The sequence below is a fragment of the Lagopus muta genome, chromosome Z (assembly GCF_023343835.1).
Source record: "Lagopus muta isolate bLagMut1 chromosome Z, bLagMut1 primary, whole genome shotgun sequence".
NCBI lineage: Eukaryota > Metazoa > Chordata > Aves > Galliformes > Phasianidae > Lagopus > Lagopus muta.
The window spans coordinates 40,023,833-40,046,985 of record NC_064472.1 but is presented as its reverse complement, the minus strand read 5'-3'; the positions used below and the strand labels follow the sequence as shown (position 1 = coordinate 40,046,985).

The 23,153-nt window shown below is 41.5% G+C and overlaps 1 protein-coding gene across 1 annotated transcript in view; it reads left to right on the top strand.

Moving 5' to 3' along the window:
* The window catches only part of FRMD3 (FERM domain containing 3), a 139,808-nt gene that overhangs the window by 32,693 nt on the left and 83,962 nt on the right, over positions 1–23,153 (top strand).

The following is a 23,153-nucleotide window of genomic DNA, read 5'->3' as shown; positions in this document are numbered from 1 at the left end:
TCATACTGAAGATAAAAATGAGGACACTGAACAGCCGTGCACCTTTGAGAGCTGGAGCGAAAGACTTATCATCTTAATTTGGATTTTGTTTTGAGATTTTAAGGGCAAAATCCCCAATAACTTCAGTTAGAGTTTTACTTCTTATCCAATCCTGAGGAGTGATCACTGCAGTGGTATTCTACCAGAGGTTTAACTAATGGTAAATAAAAGTATAATTAAAAAAAAATCATCAGAGAGATGTATTGGGGAGGGTGGGGTTGCATAATAAGGTGAACAATCACGCCACACAAAGTCTTTATGACAAGGTAAAGGTAAAATCATGATTCTGTGATTCTGTGATTCTGTAAGAACCAAAGAAGGGGAATGTGTTGACTGTTTATATGGGTGGATAGTGATAGGACAAGAGGGAATGGTTTTAAACTAAGACAGGGGAGGTTTAGGTTAGATATTAGGAGGAAGTTTTTCACACTGAGGGTGGGGACATGTTGGAACAGGTTGCCCAGACAGGTTGTGGATGTCCCATCCCTGGAGGCATTCAAGGCCAGGCTGGATGTGGCTCTGGGTAGCCTGGTCTAGGGTTTTGTAATCTTGTCCATGGCAGGGAGGTTGAAACTCAGTGATCTTTGAGGTCCTTTTCAATGCAGGTGATTCTGTGACTCATTCTATGTGGTTTTCCAGCAGATCTGAGAGGCAGAATTGCAGAAGTGCACCTGAGATTTCTGCATGCCCTGTATCAGGGCTCCTTAATCTTGCAGGTCATTTGAGAATGTTCTGTTCTCTACTTTTCTGTGGAAGAAACACAAGTGTGGATGATTTTGGGTGCTGAGTGGGATGGGATGATTGTCCTCAAAATTTTCTATACAGTGGTAATTTATTTCAGAAGATAATTGATTCCCTAAAGAATGCACTCTAAAATGCTATTGCTGCTTTGGAATTTTTCTTCTCTGTAATACATGAAGGCTTCTCCTAAAGCAGTGCCTACTGTTAACATTATGTTGGCCCATGTCAGAGACAGATGTTTGTGGTATGGCAGTAGATGTTGAACCTTTCTGCCAGTACTCCATTACATTTTGTTACTGTGTGACTGATGGTAGCAGAGGGGTAGTGTGATACAATGGAGTCTGTCATGGAAGTGTGTATGAAGCAAAGGTGTGGAAATTAATTCCTCCATGTGGAAGAAATGGTATCCATTGACATTAATTCCATCCATAGATAGAATATTCTATCTATCGATAGAATATTAATATTCTATCGATAGATAGACCACAGATAGACTTTGTAACTCAGAATTTGCTCTATCCAACAGTGTGATTGTGCTCTTTGTATCTTGTACTTTGTAGTTTGCATGGAAAGAAGAGACATCACGTTCTGTGCAACGTACATATTACACACATTGATTTTCTGTAATAGCTCGTGTCATATTTCAAAACCATTTATTGTTTCTTGCTCAGCTATCTTTAGTAACACTTCCAATAGGAACTTGAGATGAAAAAGAAAGTTTCTTTTTCATGGCAGGAAGAAGAAGGTGCAATTTTAAGCCTGGAGACAAATTGCAGACAGAGCATCTGTTGACATCCGAAAAAGGTCATAGTTGCTTCTGACAGATGAGGCTTGGTGGAGGGCTTATACTCTACTGAAGTCCAGTTTCTACAGTACGAGCTCAAGAGAGTTCAGCCTCAGTGTTTTCCTAAAAAAAATGTGGAAGAACATCTTTAAGGTAGATGGAGCACTGGAACAGGCTGCCCAGTGAGGTTGTGGAGACTACTCCTATGGAGATATTCGAAACCCATTTGGATGTCTGTTTGTGTGGAGGGAACCTGCTTTCGCAGAGGGGTTGGACTTGATGATCTCTTGAGATCCCTTCTAAACCTCTGCAACTCTGTGTGTGATTCTGTGTGTGAAGAGGAGAAGAAGCTTTCCCAGTGGAAGCAGATGTCAGATTGATCTTATCAAAAGCCATTCTAGGACTCCTGTATGCCTCCTTAGGAGCTGCTTCTGCAAGCATGCAAGTCTCAGTTTCTGTGGCTGTTGTCCCTGCACAGCCAAATGGCAAATTGACATGCAGAATGTGCACAGGTAGAAAGATTCAGGTAAACATGAGATTATAACTGCAATGAAAATTATCTAACATGGGATGTACCAAGAACAATACTTTTGTCTGTTTTTTGTCCACCAAGATAAGCATTCCCTGGCTAGAACTAGTCTCTCCCTCATTCCCTCTCTCTCTCTCTCTCTCTCTCTCTATCTCTCCCTCCTTCCTCTCTTTCTTTCTCACTTTCTCACTTTCTCCCAATGTCTCTCAAGCAAAAAATATTTTTTGTAGTGGAGTGAGAAAGGAGTAATCATAGAATCATGGAATTTAAGATTGGAAAACACCTCTGAGATTATCTAGTCCAACCAGCAACCCACAAATACTATGCCCAATAGCCATGTTCCTCAGTGCCCCATGTGCACAAACGTGTGTTTCTTGAACACTTCCAGGGACAGCGATTCTACCACTTCCGTGGTCAATCTATTAATGACTGACAACAGACAAAACTGTACTACTTTACGTTATGAATACATTTCTAGAGTTTCTATTCCATGCTGTAGAGTGAAAATATGTCTGTGTTCGTTTCAGGAACACATATAGACTTATTGTTGAGCTTCTGAGTACCAGGTTCTACACTTACTACTTGCAGATCTCAGAATGATTTGTGGAAACCCAGATTCATATCTGAATGTACCTTTTGTGTTTTTTGCTGTTTTCCAGACTTGCTTTGTGTAGTCGTGGGCTTTGCATTACTGTTAGTCCTGAAAGGTAAGATAGGGGAGATGCACAGACCCATCCAGCTCCTCATCTTCAATCTGGTTGCAGGTTCAGCAAGCATGTTCTGAAAAAATACCCTAACAAGGCAGTTTGGTAGAGTGTGTTCTTTTTTTTTTTCCTGCAAATTTGAGATCTGCAGTGGAGAATGGACTCACCTAATAACAATGGTTTAATGAAATGGTTAGGCTTGTCTCAGTGCAATTTCTGTCTGCATATCCTGTATCCCTCAGAAGTGACCTCAGAGGATGTCATTGCATTCCTACAGTTGACAGCTTTACAAAGGGTTTGCTGAAAGGGATCACTACAGAGGAGCTAGGGGTATTTATGGATTAATTTAACTTAATGAGTAAAAGGGAAATGTCATTGCCTTTGCAAAATTAATTCTAGCTTTTTCAACTTGTTATCTAGCTGTCTGTAATTCTTTTAAACAGTTTGTTGAGGACAATATCCTGTATAGGGAATTCCACAGAGACATTGTATAGGGTTTCTTCACTTTTAGTAAAGAGGGAAAAAAAAAAAAAAAGAGTAAATAGCCCCCCCACCCCCTTTTTTTTTTTTAAATTTTATTAAAGCAGGAATTGTTACTTGAACTAGTGATGCTTATTTTAATAAGGTAAGTGCTTTTGAGGACCAAGTAGAAAAAACACAAAATTGAATGCAACAAAAGAGTATATACTGAAAGCAGTGCAGTGCAAGCAGTGGTATTTCCCTGTGTTCTAGGCATGTCCCAGCTGTTTGATGCCAGGTAATTTAAATTTCATATATCTTACCATAAGAATCTAATCTTTTGCAATCCCTCTGCGTAATACAGTCATGTTCATACTGATATCACAGCGGTTTTAGTGGAGCTGGTAAGAACTTTCTGTTAGATTTTTGTACTGTCCTGTAACTGTTTTTCTTGAGAATGTAAACGAAATATTTAACCTCTAGTCACATACATTAAAAAGGTAAATTTATAGGAAGAGGCAGAATGGGGAGGTAAAACAAACATTGAATATGGAACGCATACAGTGATATCACCATGGAATTGTAGAATCACAGAATGGTTTGAGCTGGAAGGGACCTTAAAGATCATCCAGTTCCAACACCCTGTTGATGGGAGGGTTGCCATCCACTGGATCAGGCTGCCCAAGGCCCCATCTAACCTGGCCTCAAATGCCTCCAGAGATGGAGCATCCACAGCTTCTCTGGGCAGCCTGTGCCAGTGCCTCATTTCCCCCTGAGTAAATAATTTCCTCCTAACATCTAATGTAAATCTCTCCTCTTCTAGCTCAAAATTGTTCTCCCTTGTACTGTTACTGCTAAACCATGTCTGTCTCATCATATTGCTTGTCCTAGAAAGTGCAGAGTACTGCATATTCTGTTTTTCAGTTACCTTATTAGTGGTGATATTTAAAAATATTTGCTGGAGGTGCTGTACATAAAGTTCTTCTGATATGTTGGATACTATTCATCTTGTGCTCAGAATTAGGATGTGTTTTGGATGTATCTCATGTTAATCAGTGCCAGTGTCTTCAAATTTAAGCTGCTCTTCTATTTTAAGTTCTTTTTTGAAATCACCATTGAAAGAAGCACAGCTCTTTCTGTCTTTATAAATAGATACTTATTCTTTTAGTTTTGTGGCTAGACCTCATGCAGTCTTATTTTTAACTTCTGTAAGAAAAGTACACTACAGTCATTTGTTCATTTGCCTCTGTCACTTGTTAAAAACTCTGGTGTAATTGTGGTTCCTGGAGGATTTACTTATGCTTTAGGGTTTGTATACATGTAGGCTTTGTCATGTTTTTAAGGAATAAATATTTCCTACATCCATAGGTATGAAAAGCTATTTTGCATATAGTCATCTGTGACAGCTTCTGAGAATGTAAGTAGGAGGGTTGGGAGAGAAGATAAGCCTCTTCATCCTAATTAAATTTTGAGTTTCTGTTTTGATGTATTTTTAATCTTGTTATTGGTTGATGTAGATTAGTGGTTTTGATGCAGTATATTTCTTCAAAGATATTTCACAGGTTAAACCAGAAGTTGAACAGCTGTTTGCAATGAATTGCTGCTGGCACTCAGGAATCATTTAAGAAGTGTTAATCTAGATTAACACGAAATGTATTGATTTATTTTGGAAAAGTAAGTAACTAAACAGAAAGTTCTTTATTATGAAACAGAGTTCTGCCTTAAAAATGAAACTTGGGATTTAGTAACTTGTCTAAGAGTTCTGAAAGCCAAATGCAGTAGCTAAAGTTGTTTACAAATGAGCTACAACCTGTTGCTATACAATGTGGAGCAGTTTTAAACCATAAAGCTGCTGAAAGAATCCAGTATGAATTTGGAAATTAGATGGGGGGCATATCTGTGTGTGCTTGCAGCCTGGAAGGCCATCTCCTGCGCTGCATCAAGAAGGGTCGCCAGAAAAGGGAGGTGATTGTCTCTCTCGGCTCTGCCCTTGTAAGACCCTGCCTGCACTACCGTGTCCAGGCCTGGGGCCTCCAGCAGAAGAAAGATGTGGAGCTGCTGGAGTGGATCTGGAGGAGGGCCACTAAGATGATCAGAGGGCTGGAGCACCTCTCCTATGAAGAAAGGTTGAGAGTACTGAGATTGTTCAGCTTGGAGAGGAGAAAGCTCTAGGCAGACCTGGTTGCAGCCTTCCAATATTTGAAGGGAGATCATAAACAGGAGGGATCTGACTTTTTACATGCTCTGATAGTGACAGAACAAAGGGAATGGTATTAAACAATACAACAAGGAAATAATTCCTTTATTCAAACCTTACTGAAGCGAGCTGTTTATATACCTGCTATTTACTAATTTTACATATTTTTTTAACTTGCACTTCAATTCCTGTGAAAATCTGCAGTTTTCTAGACGGTATAGACACCAATTTAGGAGGAACATAATATTTTATGTCCTTAAAATAGGAAGTTTCTGATACAATGCATCACAGTACTGCTGACTAAGAGAGATCCCATGTATTTATAAAATCCCATCTATTTATTAAAAAAATCTGCAAAACTTAAATTGAAAAGCATAGCTGTAGTACTGGGCTGCAGGAGTTAACTTCTTGTGCTTACACATGAAAATTGGTATGCAAGTGGGAAGTTGAATAAGGGGTGGGAGGCTTTTATCCTTACTCCCCAGAAGAGTTTGGCAGAGCTTGTATGAAAGCAAGAGGACACATTCCTCTATTGTCCTGTTAAAGAACAGTGGTCTTCTGTTGTATTCCTATTAAATATGATCTCCATGGTATTTTTTACAGGGATTGAATTCTTGTTCATGCATGTTTCTGAAAGAATATTATAAGCAAATGAATAAAGTTGGTGTTATATCACATCGCTGCTAGCCAGACTGGTAGGGAAACAAGTGGGAATGTCAGCTGGGGACACAAACTGGCTTTTCTGCAAAACATTATTCTTCTGGGGTTCATTGAACAGGCATATGAGTAAATATGAATTTACAGTGCTGAGCAGTAGGGGTCTGTCTGCATTGGCAGCCTGCTGGATGTATTTGTTTAGTTCACAGGTTTGTAGGGTGCACAGAAGAGGAGAAGGGATGCGTTTATGCATAAAGATTGAATCTTAGCTAATTCATTTCAGTTTAGGAAAACAACTGATAGTAGTGTGGTTTTCAAAAATTTTCAAGAATTCCAGTTTCTCTAGTTTTGAGTGCCAGGTGTGAGAAGCGAGTGTGAGATGCAGGCAGGTACTGGACTTGCCAGTACCAAGAGCAAGTGAAGGTTGTTCTCACTGCTGCATATTCCCATTTCAATCTCAGTTTCTAAAACCAGCCTCAAAGTACCTTGATTTCCTTGGTGGTAGTTTCCACCACAAAGATACTGTGAGAATGATGAATCCATTAATGCTTTAGAAATGCAGAGTGACAATGATATGGCCTTGTATTATGCTCTGAAGTGAAGGACTGCAAAACTTTCTGCATCTATTTTGAGATATTGTGATAAATGGCTGATTTGTTAATGCAATGGAGGTCTTGGTTAATCAGGCTTCCGCAACTCTTATCCATACAGATCCTTCAACGGGATTCTATCGTACCAATTGCTTTTACCTAGGAACTTCATTGTCCTTGATCTGCTGAATCTGAAAGCACAAGGCATTCTCTTAACCTCTGAGGAAACAACTGTAATATTTAAGAGATGAATTTTCAATCATTCAGTACTGTTCATTCAATTTTTATATCCAGGTATTAAGTAAACGTTTTTAAAAAAGGAAACCTGTTTTCATGCTTATTTTGTTTCTAGTTCTGTTTTCTACTAGAGATATGTTCCATCTCAGCATTCTTATCTCCTTACTTGTACATTTTTGCTCTTTGGGATAGACCAATGGGAATCTAGTGCTCAGTTTGTAAGTACAAGGATTTAAAAAACCTCCTTATTTTTTGTTGCAGAAAATATTAAATAATCTCTCTGGACAGAAAAGCCTGCTATAGTGAGTCTGCAAATAAGGAAGAAGGGATGTGGGAAGGGAGGACTTCAGTCCTGCCAACCTTTCAGTTTCTCTGATGAACCAGGAGGGTATTTTCTTTTCCTCCTCTTGTTTTATGTCATTTCCTCAAGGGAGTAGGCATGAAGACTTTTTTCCTTTCACTTTCTGTTGCTTTAAGCTTTCACACAAGTCCCATGGTGACTGCTTTTTGAAAACTGGCCCAGAGAACACTAATCCATGAGGGTGTTTTCATCATTTTCCATACTGCGATATTACCACTGATACACTGCTTATCAAAAGGCTGAAAAGTCTGAGGTAGAGACAGGCAGGCTGGAAAATAATTACTCATATACACAGGGGACGGCTCTTTTATGGTTGGGTTAGACAAAGAAGTCAATGTGATAACGTGTAGTTCTTCTCTGCTTGTGTAAAATTTACTTAGATGTTCGTAACGTTGCACGAGTCTGAGTTTCTGGAAGTCTGTAGCCTTTCTTCTAAGACAGTAGAAGAAACATTTCAGAAAAGTAATTGAAATTCAGTTTTCATCTAATGTCTTCTGGACTGTTTAGTTGTAACTGTTGTACATATTTTCAGAAGACAATGTTTTTCTTTAAAAAAAGATTGAAAATAAATTGATGAAGCCAGCTAATGGATAGACTTCTTGTAGCTCTTGTGCATTAGCTAGAACAAAAACAGAACATCAAGAAACGTTGTACTGGGTACAGCTGTTGTGCTATGAATAAATCAGAACTAATCAGTGTACCTGTGCTCTTTTGTGCATGTAGCAGTAGTGTAATAAATATGTTTTGCTTTCATATAATGGTAGCTTTGTTATCTCTTGAGATAGAAGCCTGCATTATAAAAGGAAGCCCCAGGTGGCAGTGATCTGGGCCATTCTGGCCCAGAGCTGAATGGCTGTAGACTGTCTAGTAAGTGGCTGCTTGAAGTCTTAGGCAGGAGATGACTTGCTTATTTTATCAATTCATTTTGTACTGTAGAAGCAGATGTTCATTCTAGTTAGTGGCCTGAACTCAGACTGGCTCAGCTCTCAATACAGTGCTCTTATACTGCTTATCTACCCCTCTGCAGTGTAGGGACAGAAGTGGTGAAGTAGCTCTGGGCTTATAGTAGTGCGCTGAGTTTCATCCCATGCCTGAATGAGGCCTCAGTGTTCCCTGGGATGAAAAGTTGAAATGCAGAAGCTTGTTGTAGGCCTCCTTTAGGTTGTACTTTACCACTCCTCTGCTTGTTAAAGAAGGAGTATGGAATAGGAGTGAAAGTGTTTATTTTTTTTTTCCTTCTGTCCCTCTGATTTCTATATCTTGCAGCTTTTCTAGGTGTCTGAATGCATTTTATTCAGCTTAGTGCATGCTCTAACCAAGAGGAAGCATCAGGACTTAAGCATCACCACATGAGACAGAAAAGTAGTCAGGCTTATAAACTAAGAAGAGATTTCCTTAGGTAAATTTTAAACCAAAACACAGAGAATAGCATGAAGCATGAAGAGTGATTGCGTATACTGCAGATATTCTTCAGTGCTAATAATCAGCTTTTTGGATCCAGTCAATTTTTTACTGAAATAATTTCAAAATTACTTCAAATGCAGTAGGACTGAATGCTTTGAGTAACATTCTAAATATTCTGTGCACTTCTGAACAGGTCAGGTTTTTTTATTTGAAACTGATGATTGCTGAGAAGCCTGATTTGCCCAATTCCCATGCAGATTCTGCAAGAGTGAACTTTTCTACTTTGCAGACAGCTTCTGATGCCAGTGGCATCAGTTTTGTTCTATTTCAATTTTCCTGTCACATTTTTCATGATAAAAAACTTCTTTGTTTGTTTGTTTGCTTTGTTTAAAACATCATTTAATAAAAAAGATAATAAAAAAGGCTTTTAAAAGTATGTTAACAGTAAAAGGAAGACTAGGGAGAATGTCGTTCCTCTACTAAGTGAGAGGGGTATTCTGGTAATGGGGGATGCTGAGAAGGCAGAGATACTGAATGCCTTCTTTGCTTCTGTCTTCAGTGAAAAACTCTTCCTCAGCAATCCCAGATCCTGGAGGATAATGAGAGGGTCTGGGGAATGGAAGACTTCCCTTTAGTCAGGGGAGAAGTGGTCCAAGAGCGCCTAGGCAACACCAATGTTTACAAATCCATGGGACTTGATGAGAAGCATCCACAGGTGCTGAGGGAGCTGGCAGAGGTGATTGCTGAACCTCTCTCATCTTTGAGAGGTCTCAGAGAATGGGGGAGGTGCCTGAAGATTGGAGGATAGCCAATGTCACTCTAGTCTTCAAAAAGGGCAAGAAGGAAGATCCAGGTAATTACAGGCCAGTCAGCCTCACCTCTGTCCCTGGAAAGGTGATGGAACAGCTGGTGCTGGATGTCATCCCAGAATGAAAGAAAAGGAGGATATCAGGAGTAGTCAGCATGGATTCACCAGAGGGAGGTCATACTTGACCAACCTGGTAGCCTTCTATGATGTAGTCACTGTCTGGGCGGATAGGGCGAGAGCAGTGGATGTAGTCTAATTGATTTCAGCAAGGCATTTGATACTGTCTCCCATGACATCCTTATAACAAAGCTGAGGAAGTGCGGGATAGATGAGTGGACAGTGAGGTGGGTTGAGAACTGGCTGACTGGCAGAGCACAGCGGTGCAGAGTCCGGTTGAAGACCTGTAACCAGCGGTGTTCCTGAGGGGTCGGTGCTGGGTCCAGTCTTTTTCAAAGTCTTCATCAATGACCTTGATGAGGGGATAGTGGGATTCTGTGATTCTGTGATACTGCAGTCTATCCATGAGAAGGGTTTATGGGTGCCACAGCCACAGCGGGTGCAGAGAGCACCGGCTCTCGTACGGCACGGTGTGCGTAGGGTGTGTGCGTGAAGGATGAACCTCGGAAAGGACAGACACTGGGAACAGCGCGTGCTTCTGTGTTCTAATATTTATTGGAAACGCGTAAGCCCCGCTAGTGGCGACGGGGGCGCCGCCTCTTGCAGGGCGGAGGAGCGCGCTGGGCGCTGCCGGCCCTCCTCTTTGTGGGGCGCCGGGGCCCCCGGCCGCGAGCGGAGGGGCCGCGGCTGCGGCTGCGGCGCTGACCAGAGGGACCGGCTTGTTCGGGGCCCGGCTCCTCGCCAGGACCTGTGCCGAGGGCCCCGCTGGACGTGCCGGGGAGCTCCTCTGCGTCGGGACGCGCGGAGCTGCCGGAGGGCGCAGCGCTGCGATCGACGGCGTCTTGCGGGGAGGCGGCGGGACCGGACGGGGCCGCGGGGCCGTCCTGCTGCTCCTGGGCAGCGCTGGGATCTTCGACGCCCAGCAGCCTGCGGGCCCCCTGGCCGCACCGGCTCTCGATAGCGGTGATGAGGCCGTCGATGAGCGGCGCGGAGCTGGGTCCCAGGGCGTGCTCTGTGCACTCCACCAGGACGTCCCGGTCCGGCCCCACCTGGCACAGGAATGCCAGGATCATGCCTTTGAGCCAGTTGATCTTCCACCAACGCAGCTCCCCGTTGCGGCGCAATTCTTCCTCCAGCCAGGGCAGCACCGGGTCCAGGATGTCTCTTCGGTCCCTGAAAAGTGCCGCCCACTGCTCCGGCAGGAGGCCGCCCACTCGCTCCTGCTCCTCGGCCGTGGGCTCAGGGGACGGCGGTGGAAGGGGTGGCAGAAGTTCCTCCCCGCCGTCAGGGTCAGTGGCAGCGGTGGCGCCGAAGCCGGCGGGCACCGGCAGTGCGGGCGGGGAGACGATGCAGTCCACGAACTGATTGTCTCCCCGCACAGAGACCCGGATGGTCTGCATGGCCGAGCGGCAGAGCGGGCAGCTGTCCCTCAGCCTCGCCCACCGCTGGATGCAGCCAAGGCAGAAAGTGTGATTGCACGGAATCACACAGGCCGTGTCCCGCCGCACGTCGCGGCACACAGGACACGTCCATGCCTCTTCTGCAGCCATGGTCTTCTCGCTGCAGGGGCTGGGAGAACCGAGGATGACCAGCTGTTCTCCCTCAACGCAGCCGCAGAGGTGCTGTCTGCCCTGCAAGAGGAAGGAAGGTCACAGTCACTCGCTGTGCCAGGGTGTGCGAGTCCTCTGCACAAAGCCCTCCCAAGGCCACGACTGGGCCTTCTCGTGCTCCCCGCTGGCACAGGGCCAGGCTCCCCACAGCTGCCCTGAGGGACCCAGGTGTCCCCGCACCACTCACCTCCGCTGCTGCGGGTGCGCTCCGTAGGGTCCCGGCTGCCTGCACGAGGCAGGGCCGGGGAAACAGACGCGATGCTGCGGGGTCAGGCACTGAGATGCTGCGAGCAGCCCCAGGCACGACCCAGCACAGCACAGCCAAAACCTTGCTCGACCTCCAAGCCTCGCAGAGCTGCTCAGCACGGTCCAGGAACGAGCCAGACTGAGCCAGGCGCGGCCGGCACCCCACTATGAGCAGTGAGGGCAAGGCTGTCACAATCCGTCACCCGGCGACGTCACAGCCTGTTGCTCGGTGACATCACAGACTCATCCCGATTGGCAAAGACCTCCAAGATCATCAAGTCCAAACTCTAACCTAGCACTTCCAAATCTACCACTGAACTGTGTCCCTAAAGACCGCATCTCCACGTCCTTCAAGGTTGGGGACTCATTTTCCTACCTGTCCAGGAAGAAGAGACATAGTAAAATACCTTCTCCTGGAAGGCAAGCAAACTGTCATAGGCACGAATTGGCCAACAGCAGTCACCAGCACTGAGAGGAGAAATAAAGAATGTCATTTTGAAACAGACTTACAGGGCATGGTCTCCTACTCCATAATGCCAGCTCGATGTCAGTGTCGTCCCACTGTCCAGTCTCACAGCAGCTTTATTCCTGCACATACAAACTGTCTTACACATTCTGCACATTGCAGTTTCTCGAAGGTAGATGATGATACATATTAGTATAAGTGTTCAAGAAGCACAGTGGTGAAACGCTTTACACGATGCAACATCAGATAACAATTGTCAGTTCCAGAAGGATTATACACTGATAGGTATTTGCTTAATTAGTTACATGTGCATGCATATGTAGCCTTCCGCATCATGCTGTGAGATGGATGCATCTGATGATCACTTATCGTGCACTTTGAGCAACGTGGTCCAAACATAAACATGTACTTTAGTGGGAAATTTAAATAGTGCAGCTATCCTGTAGGCTTTGGTCCTCCCACCTGTATATCTACCCAAGCTGTGCAGTTTTATGGGGAATCAAAGCAAGCCTTGAGTTGCTTAACTTTTGGAAATCTTGCCATAGCAGCTTTAGGAGGAAAGAGGGAAAGTGGGAGGAGTGGAGAGAGATCTCCAGTCCTGGATCCAGCGTCTGACCTGCCAGTGGGGTGTCAGGCGTGGAGGGAAAGGGCCCCCCTAGACTGGTACACGTGCTTACCTATAGGCCCCAGTACCCAGGACTTTTGGAGCCCTCTCTCTTCCCGGTTCCAGGACTGGTTGAGACAGCTATCAAATCAAGAGAAACTGTCAGCTGAATTGGGCTACTAGGACTGAAGTTTCTCAGGAATGGCAACATAACGGTGAATTATCTTTGACTTGGTGGGCACAAGAAATGGCTAGGAAGAGAAACAAAAGAGAGATGAACTCAGGACTGAAAAGTGGAGGTGAGCATGAATGATATCCACCCTCAGCAAGTTTGCTGATGATACGAAGTTGGGAGGATTGGCTAACACGCCTGAAGGCTGTGCTGCCATTCAGCGAGACCTGGACAGGCTGGAGAGCTGGGCAGTGAGAAACCGGATGAGGTTCAACAAAAGCAAGTGTAGAGTCTTGCATCTGGGTAAGAATAATTGCATGCAGCTAACTCAGTGAAAGGAATAGAGATCTGCTTTTGAAGTCAGAGCAAGGTCTGTTGGTGCCATGACTGTGGAGAATATGCTTTTCCACACTGGCTATTTGTGTAATGACACCTGGAGGAGAACTGATGGTAGATGGATCACTAAAATGCACAAAGCCATGGGACAATTCCTATTGCTCTGCTGTTAGAGTTAATGCATGGCGGGCATGGCTGCTAAATTGTGGAGAATGCTGCTTGGAATTGGGAAGCTTTCCAGTCTCTCATTTACTGCGTGAATCACACATGCAAAACCTATTTCCTTTATCTTATACATAATGATGAAAAGACGATTCTAAGTGCCCCATTTTGTGGTTACACTGTTTTATCTTAATGACTTATTTTTCAGCTGTAGGCAACAAATTTAAATAAACCCTCAGTGATAGATAAATTAAATTTATTGAAGTGCTAACTGAAAAGACCTTGACCAAGTTGTTTCAGATTGTGCACTTACTCATTCGATGCTTCTTTGGAAGTATTCGATGTGCCAAAACATAGATGTGAAAGGCTGTCATTTCTTGGAAAGAATGATTAGAGATCTACAAGGATCATACAAAACAGAGTCAGTTGTATTATTTGGTTTCTAAGGGAATTGCACTGAAAATGTAAAGCCTTGTTACTTTTAAAATATTTAAAATTTATGCAACTCACTGGTCATCTTACTTTTGAACTAATGAGCATAAAAGCAGAACTAATTAATTAGCTTTTCATCTCCAGAAAGCTTTAAACTTAATCATAACTAAGGAAATTAATACATAGATATCTTTGGTTTCCATGAATGGAGAATGAAGAGCTGAGGCCGCGATTTTCTGTTTCGTTGCATAATTAATTCATACTGAGAAATCCATTTGCCTTGAAGGTGCCATTCCTCATGTTTTACTGGAGCAAGTTCATACCTTCCATTGAATAATGCTCAATTTTCCATGGCTACATGAATTGATAACTAGGGACAAACCAACTTTTTCTCTTCCCTTTGGGAGCATAGCGAACTTTTAAAGGCTTCTGCAAGGAGGTTGAAGTGATCTGGCCATTCTAAATCAGACATTTTATCCTTGAAAGCTCCTATGTGTATCTCAGGATCCACCAAATGCTACATCTCCATGCTGCTGCAGTGTAGCACTCCATGTAGTTGCTGGTAATAAGTTCTGTGTATTTATAATCTTTCCACTGAGTATGCATGTGATATTAACATGGTACATGCATGTATTTCAGATCTTCAGAAATCTGAATGATTCACAGTGCTGTATTTTGAGGTTAGTGCACTGAAAACACAAGAAGTTCAGGTTGAGGGAAAAAGCTAAACATGTTCATGCAAAGGTAAAGACAAGAAGTGGTGACTCTTGATCATGTTATATATACCTTGAATTTTATTGAAACCAAAACAAGGGAAAGTCTTTATTCTGTTTTGGGATTTATGTACAAGATGCAGCTCCATAAATTAGCATGAAGAGGTCCTTCTGTGATGTGCAAATAACAGCTTGGGTGGTAGTCTGAGACACTAACCTGAAACTGCAAAATGCTTTGGGGTGTGTGTTGTTTCTTTTCTTTTTCTTTTCCTTTTTCTGCCCTTGTGGCTGTGAACTTGTTCTGCCTTCATGAAATGTGAAATTATGGATGTATTTGACCTTTTGCAGAATTCAACTCTGAATTTTTAAAAATAAAACCAGTCAGATTTGCAGAGTTGGGTCCATGATACATAATAAATAACTTAAAAATACTGTCTTTGCAGAGCAAAAAATCAACATTTGAACTAATTTGAAAAATGCAATTCAAAAACTAAATTATTTATTGAATTAGAGTGGTTTATTAAACTATCTCAAAATTCTTCTTATACACATGTTTTCAAAACTAAGAAAAAATTTCTCATGGTAGCCTGAAAGTCTGAGCTGTCAGCCCAGAAGTTAGCATTACTGAGGTGGTTCATTATATTTTACTGTAGACAGATTGTACTACCAAATCTCACTGTGATGTGCTTTAGGTGTAGGACATTCTAAAGTGAGCTAGTATTACATATTTGAAGAATCTTCTAGAAGCCATGCATGTATGCTTGCCTATTGGTCAACTATAAAAATAACACTGCCAACTGGAGTCACCAACCCTGGAGATGTTCAGGAAACATTCAGACGTTGTACTGAGGGACGTGGTTTAGTGAGAACTATTGCTGATAGGCGGGCAGTTGGACTGGATGATCTTGTAGGTCTTTTCCAACCTTGGTGATTCTATGATTCTATGATTCTATTCTATGATTCTGATCTCCTTCTCTTCCTCCATCTCAGACTGTAAAGCTAGTATAGAGCTAGTCTCATAACATTTGTCAAGACCAACCTGAGTCTGTTGCTGTATGCTTCCCTCCATGCCCTGTATGCCTCCCTCCATGCTCTTTTCCTGCTCCAGTATCATATGGCTTTGTGTTCATTTGCCATGTGCAGCAGCATCCTGGCAGTACAATCATTTCCCAGTACTGGACTGTTGCTCAAATGATTGGTTGCAGGATAAAATGTTGTCTGTATTTTCTTTATGTGATCCTTAGGATATACTGGGACATGATTAATGGCCAGAGTAAGACCTTTGCTTTGATCTCTAAAAAAAACAATAGTCTATGTAGGGAAGTTTTGCACTTCATTGTTTTACTCTTTTTGGTACTTTAGGATGGCAGTAAGAACTTAAGCTATGGCTGTCCAAACTTTTAGCTTGCCTAGGCTGCACTGAATGAAGAATTTTGGGTTGCATAGATGTAGATGCTTCAAATATAAAGCCTTCTATTTGTTTCCATGGAAACTACAACAGATGCAAAAAGCACAGTAACACTGTTTGATAGAGCAAATTTTCAGCTAAAAACACTCTTTTTCAATACAGTCAGTACCATTAGCTATGCATTTTCACCAGCGAAGAGCAAGAGCCTTCATATAATGCTAGTAAAAATCTGCACCAGCACAGGTGACCCACTCTTGCTGTAGTCACTGCTGAAACAAACCACCCACCTCCTCACTGTGCTTACATCTACTGTTTGGTCTTTGGAAACATTCCGCAAGTGTTAATGAATGTCACATACACGTTTTCCACATAGAGGAGTTCAGTGCTACACCTTTGCTCCATACTCACTTCCATGTCAGATGCCATTTCTTGGTGTACTGCCCCTCTGCTGCCATCTGTCGCATGGCAATAGTGTGTAGTCGTGTGCTGGTGAGAAGGTTCAGCCTCTACTGAAGTGACACCACCAACATCTGTGTCTGGCATCATGGGCCAACATAGTAAAATAGGAGGCATTACTTTTGGAGCAGCCCTATGAAATATATAATACAGGTAATGTCTATAAGTAACAAAACTAATTTTTATTTTTATTTTATTTTATTTTATTTTATTTGAACATATTAAAATAGAGCAACAAAACTATAAAACTAGTCAGAGACTTGATCTTGGTTTTGTAAAACTAATCCATCAGTGGCTGGTTCAATGGTAGTGATTGCAACTCTTAGCGAGTTACGAAGGTGTTCATCAGAGATTCTTGATGAAATTTCACTCTTCCCATGCTTCATTCTTCAAAATATTTGTTCATAGCTGTACATGTTGTCAATAGCAGTAACAGGACAAAGGTGTGATTGTGAAATGAGGGGTATTTTTCTCTGGCAAAAGAGGGCTTATAAAATTCTAGAAGAGACACATCATCCAATTTTTTATTGTAACTCTATACAGTCAGTTTGAAAATTGGCAGATAATGTATTTATGTCACCTGAAAATGCAGTTGCAAATATACAAAAAACTGATGATTTTTTTGGCACTCTTGAAACCTATTCTAAAATTCCTTCATCACAACGGAAAACACAGCTGCATATTTTTTGCTGTTCACAGGACTGTGTTTAGCCATTGCATCTAAATGCACACAATAATTTGCTTTTGCCTGAATTGACATTGCACTGTGCTCCCCCCACTCCCTGGTCTTAGCCCAGGCAGTGTTAATTGCACACCAACATTTAATTGTTGTGAATGATAGCTCCCTTCCCCCAGAGGTGAAGGGTGGGCAGAGCCACAGTGGCGCAGAGTACAGAGTGGCTGCCTTACAAGCTGTATGGCCCGCAGGCTGTGGATTGGACATGTCTGCCTTAGGCTTTCCCTTAGCTTAGAACCCATGTAGCAAAGAGCTTGTGCACTTACATGGTTATGTTTCTGGGAGATACACTCTGGGAGAAGCACTCAAGTGCTTCTGCTCTTGACTATTTAGTTCTTCCTTTTTTATTAGAATAAAACAAGTATCAACTTAGCTGTTTTCCATCATTGTGCTAGGCAACCTTGCAATGTTCTTGTCAGCAGACATATTTCCAGGCCTGTTCTTCACTCAGCCTCTTTCCAAAAGAGGTTTTGTTTTTCACATGTCCAGGAGACGACCATGATGGCTCTTACTAGTATGCATACTTGATAAGAGTTTACCCTCTAATTCTTTGATTGATTGTACAGACTAGTCTGGAACGATGAATCAGTAGAAATGCTGGTGTCAGTGCACCAGAAGATTTAACATACTGGTGATTAGATTATCAAGCAACACAGTATCACTAAGTGCCCTGATATTATTGCTGGGTTTTGGGGTGTTCAGTGTTAAAAGAACATAATTGGAAGGATGTGGATGTTCATTGTTCCTCACTGTACCAAAACACGAGGCAGTGTAATATGGCATTTTGTTTGCTCATGAAAAAAGAAACTGACAGGAAAGAAAGCAGCTAAGCAGAAAACTGTCACAATGTAATTCATTAAATCTATGCAATTTGTCTCTCAAATTTTTTCTTACCAAGCACAAAAAATTTATGAAATTGAAAAGATTATCTAATGTTTATCATGGATTATAGGAATAAACACTATTTATACACTTGGTGTACTATTTGGACGGGAGACATTTTTCTTTTGCATGTTGCAGTTGAAAGCAATGTTGATATTCTTAGCAAAGAAGTTTTATTGAGTTTGTATTTCATTATTTGAGCCATTAAGATGTCTCAATAAAATGTGCATACTTACTCCCAATTCAGGTATAATGCTGATATAAATTTATTCTTAAAAAAATAAAAACAAAAATTAAAATCTTGAATAAAAATGACCTTTTAATGTTTGTTTTTTCATTGTCTACACAGGATAATATTGCATTAGGAAAGAAAAAATCTTTGTCTTTGACATAGATTAATATCTCTGTTTTCAGAAGAGAAACCTGAATTGATTCTAATTTTTGTAGTCCTGACAGGATGCTGTTGAAGGCTGATTGTTTATGGATTCTGTTTGGGAAGGATTAGTTCATTTACTGCAAGTCATACAACAACAAAGCTACTGTTCTTTTCCAGTATTACCAATAGCAAATAAACAGAAATCACCCAGAACATAGCAAAACAGACTTATGAGAACAGTAAACAGTATTTATACAGTGCAGTTTGTATTCTTATTAACTTTATGCTATCTTGAAGAGAGCTGAGTAGAGCTTTCCTTATCTAGGGGCTGGTGTTTTGCTTGTTACTTTTTAAAAGTTCAAGCAGATTGTGTAATTTTGTACTAGCTGAAACTTTCAGGGGTAGATTGAGTATCACTGCAATTTTCATGCATTAATGAGAACTGCCAGTGCCAGTGTGCATTGCCTCTAGATGATGTGCAGCAGGAAACAGATGTTGCTTTGGAAGAAATTGGGATGGTTGCTGCTTGACTGTGCACTTGAGGAGTTGAGGTTTGCTCTTGTTGTAATTGTTGTTTTGGATTATCAGTGATTTTACTGTTGATGATTGGAGAAAAACTGGAAAAATGAGTATTAAGCTAATCCACCTTTTTAATGTGCACAGTGTAATTGTCCAAAGTTATCACAAGTAGTGGAAGCTCTGTACTGGGTCTTTCTGTTAACTTTGAAGCTCTCCAGCAGAGTCCATAGCTTGGAGTGGTAGGTGAAGATGGGTGAAGAAAACAGGGGAGTGTTGAAATTTTAATCAGGAGAAGTGAAAAAAAAAAAAAAAAAGGGCACATGGTACACGGTGGGTGGAATTTATACATTTTTCTGCAGTCAAAATCTGTTTTCTGTTTGTTCCCTTAGCACAGTTATTTTTTAGGCGACTTAAATACAAGATTCAGCTCAAGTGCTGGCTGTATGGCTATTTGGATTTCCTCTTTCTGTTAGCAGAGAGGAATCAACCATGTTTTAGCCTTGTAGGGTAACATTAGAAAGATGCTGTAGCAAAGTGAGAAAGGAATCACAAATGTCACAGAGCGGGGCTGACATCCACACGCATCTTTTTGGAGTTGGGGCGCACACCATGACTTCCTCCCAGACTGCCTGCCTGCCTTCTGTTTCACTAATCTGTCAATAACTCCTTGGAAATGGGAGCTTGAGTGCAACAGCAACTGTTTCTGTTCAAGGTCCTCAACGTATTTGCAGTCTGCAGAAGCCAGTGGAGAGATTGGGGAAGGTTACTGAACTGCACTGGAACAAAACCTGTACTTGAGCAACAGGCTGGAAACTCATTAGATCAAGCTAACTCTTTCAGCATAAATTAAGCCGTTGAACTAATTACCATGTGGGATTCAACTCACATGCTTTGTTGTACTGTTCATACTTTCTGGAGAAATGATATCTAAACTTTACAGCAGCTGAAAGTATCAGGAGCTGTTGGAATGGTGATGTTTTGCATAATTTTAAAGGATGATGCTGAAAAGCAAGGTAGATACAGTTTTGTTGGTCTGGGAAAATCTCATGCAATATGGTGCTTCAAGATGGCTGCTCGTAGCCATTTTAGGGACTTGGTAAAATAAAAATGAGATTATATTTAAAAGCTTTTTAGCAAAAGTTGTGCTTAAAACTTTGGAAAGAGTTCTGCTTCACGAGAATGTGAACATTATTAAATATGACAGCATATATATATTTAAAAATAACTAGTTTTGAATGCTGTCAGATAGATCATGATTCATCACTAAATCCATTTGATGAAAGGAGATTGTTCTAGGTAGCTGATTCTTTCAGTATTTTTATTTTAGTAAAAAATATTTGCAAGCAATTATGGTAAACCTTGGTGTCATGCAGACAGTGTAACTGAAGCACAATTTTTGCAAGTTCATTTTTTCAAAGCTTAAAATGCTTTTAGTATGCTTAGAATAAACCAGTGTCAGACTTTCAATCTCTTTTTTTTAAAGTTGTAAATTACTATTGACTGCCACAGCTGGAGACAAGCTGTACAAAAATAAGATTATTGAGCTTGAGATAAAATAAAGATGGCTAAAATGGGCAATAAAATTGATACAATTTTATTTTACAAATTTTACAGACAGCCAAATGATCTAATGGCCTTCTGTAATATTAGAATACTTTAATCCTTTTCATTGACGTCTTTCTTTTATAAAGTGTGTGTATATAAGCATGCTCACAGAGACACAAATGTTTGAAAGTGTGGTATGTATATGCATGAGAGGTGTCAAATGTGCATTATAAGCCAGACAAGGATGTGCATTTTGTCACTTGAATACCTGATGATGTTCAGCATTTTTGATCTGTGGGCCACTGCTATTATAGGATCTTAAAATGAATATTTCAAGACTATCATCTGTTATATTTCCAAATAGCTATGAATGTGTAGTGCAGCAACTCAGTAGGGTCACTGTATAAAACAGCTGGAAATAAATATCAGCAGATAATTACTGAAATGTCTTTCAACCACATCATGAAGTTTTGCTGCTAAGTACTTACACCTGCTTCCATGCAATGCCTGTAACTCACTGCATATTGCAACCGATGATTGGAGCTTGCTAGATGAAATTAATTCACTTTTGGTTTTCCATTTTGTCTCTATGCTGGGAGTCCTGGTGAACCCTTCCCACATGATGGATGAATCATGCTGCTTCATGCCAAGGAGAATGATGGATAGGTCTGGAGGAGGCTGGGGAAGACCAGGTGGTGGGGACAGGGCAGTCAAAAGAAGCATTTGGCCAACACTCTCAGGCATAGGGTTTGAATTTTGGGGGTGGTCCATGTGGAGTTAAGAGTTAGACTCAGTGATCCTTGTGGATCCCTTCCAACTCAGGATATTCTGTGGGGGGGTTTCACTCCTGTTCTCGAGATTGAACTCCTTGTGAAAAAGGAGAGTTTCTGCCTTGTCCAGAGGAATATATGGTATGGTTGTTCAGCTGAGTCTCCTGTGTCTTGAACACTGTTAGTGCTTTCGGAGCTGACTGAGGAATCCAGCCCCTTCTCTGAGGCTGAATGTGAGGCGATGGTTTGCATTACTAATGGAAGTGCTCTTGGTGGTAGAGTCTTCCCCTGCTCCTGGACCTGCCTCCTGGCCTGCTTCAGGTGCATGGCTGAGTGTTGTTTCTGCATCCCAGAGAAGGTGTGCAAGAAGCCCAAAAGGCCTGCTGGTTCTATTGTCCTTGCCTGTGCTGAACTGTTTCTTGTTTTATTTCCTGAAGGTCATTTTTCTTTGTCAGGTAGACAGAGCAATTCAAAGTTGTCTTGAGGTGATAAACAGAAACACCTTCTTTGGTGTCATCTGCTCATTTATGTGGTGTCATCTGCTCATTTATGTATCTTCTTCAATTTTGAAAGAGAAAATCGTTATAAAACAATTGTACACTGAGGTTTTGCAGCCAACTTTGGTTCAGCAGGTATAAAGCTGCCAGAGCTTTGCTTGTTAAAATCTGCATGTTGGCATTGTGCTGGCTCTGGTTCTTTCTGAGGGATTTTTTTGACATAAGCCCATATATGCCATGGGTGATCTGGAAGAAGAGAAGTAATATTCAAAACTTCAGGCTCCTCAGTTTTCTTCCTGACATTTGGTCTATCTTCCTGGTGCAATGGGTGACCTATGAACTGCCTTAGAATATATTTATGGATGTTACTGTTTGCTAGAATTCTTGACTGGGCATCCCGCTGACCAGGCTTGTTTTCCAAAAGTTTGCTTTGATGGTTAAATATGATCAAACAGGTACTTAATTTTTTATTTTTTATTTTTATTTTTATTTTTTAATTTTTAATTTTTAAAATTTCTAATGTCCTGTTTAGGACCTTTGACTTACTTGAAGGGACTTGTTTGAGAGAAGTATGCACTACTGAATTGCTTTCAGAAAGTAATTTTCTGTGGTTGTTTTTCTTACACATTAATTACATGTTTAAAGGTGTTCCTGTTTAGCACCTTCCTATGTTGTTGTTTTAATGAGTTACAAGGGAGCAAGGATGGTTGAGGGAAACTGGTCAGTGTTTATAAAGGTCTTCTGCATCATGTACAATGACTGAGTGTCTTTACAGTGCTTTTGTCATATATCAGGCAGTGTGGAACAATTGCTTGCCTTCACGTGAGCTGGCACTGCATTGTGCACAACCTGTGCCCTGGTTTCAGCCCAGAGGGTGCTGACTGCATTGATGTTTGATTCTTGTGAGTGATGGGTGCATGCTGGTACCAGGCTGGGCCGCTCAGCGGAGTAGATCTGTCACCAGGATAGCATGGTAGGGATGGCTGCAGGCAGGCTGTAGGCTGCAGGTTGGGCAGGTCTGAGTTAATGGAATAAGGTTGTAGAGTCCTCTGTTTGGATTTTTGCCACCTATAAATTGTTTTTTGTCTCTTGTACTTGTATTTAAAAGAAATTTAGAAGTAACTTCTGGTTTAGATTTGGTTTATGTCCAATTGTTCTGAGAAGAATCATAAAATACTTACCACAGTTTTAATTTCCTGAGGTGACACTTAGAAACGAAAGAAGAATTTGTTCTGACTGTGCTATCAAATAGAGGTCTTATTTTCAGTAGTGCTAATGTTGCAGTTCATGTATCATTCAAGGACTAAATGACCTCCATAAAAAGAGAAAGAAAGAGAAAAATCAATCCAATCCCCCCTCCCCTCCTCCCCCCCCACTACAAAAAAGAATTGTGAGCTGAGAACTTCTTTTTTGGCATAGAGACAGAAGCTTGCATAGCATAAAGTATGAATTCCTCCTTTGATGCTGGTAACTGGCTTTTATTAGACACAATTGGGGAGCACTGGCACACACACTTTGTCAAAGGAATGCTTCTTTAGGATTGTCTTTCTCCCCAGTTCAATCAATTGTTTGGTTTTCTGAGGATTGGATATGTTA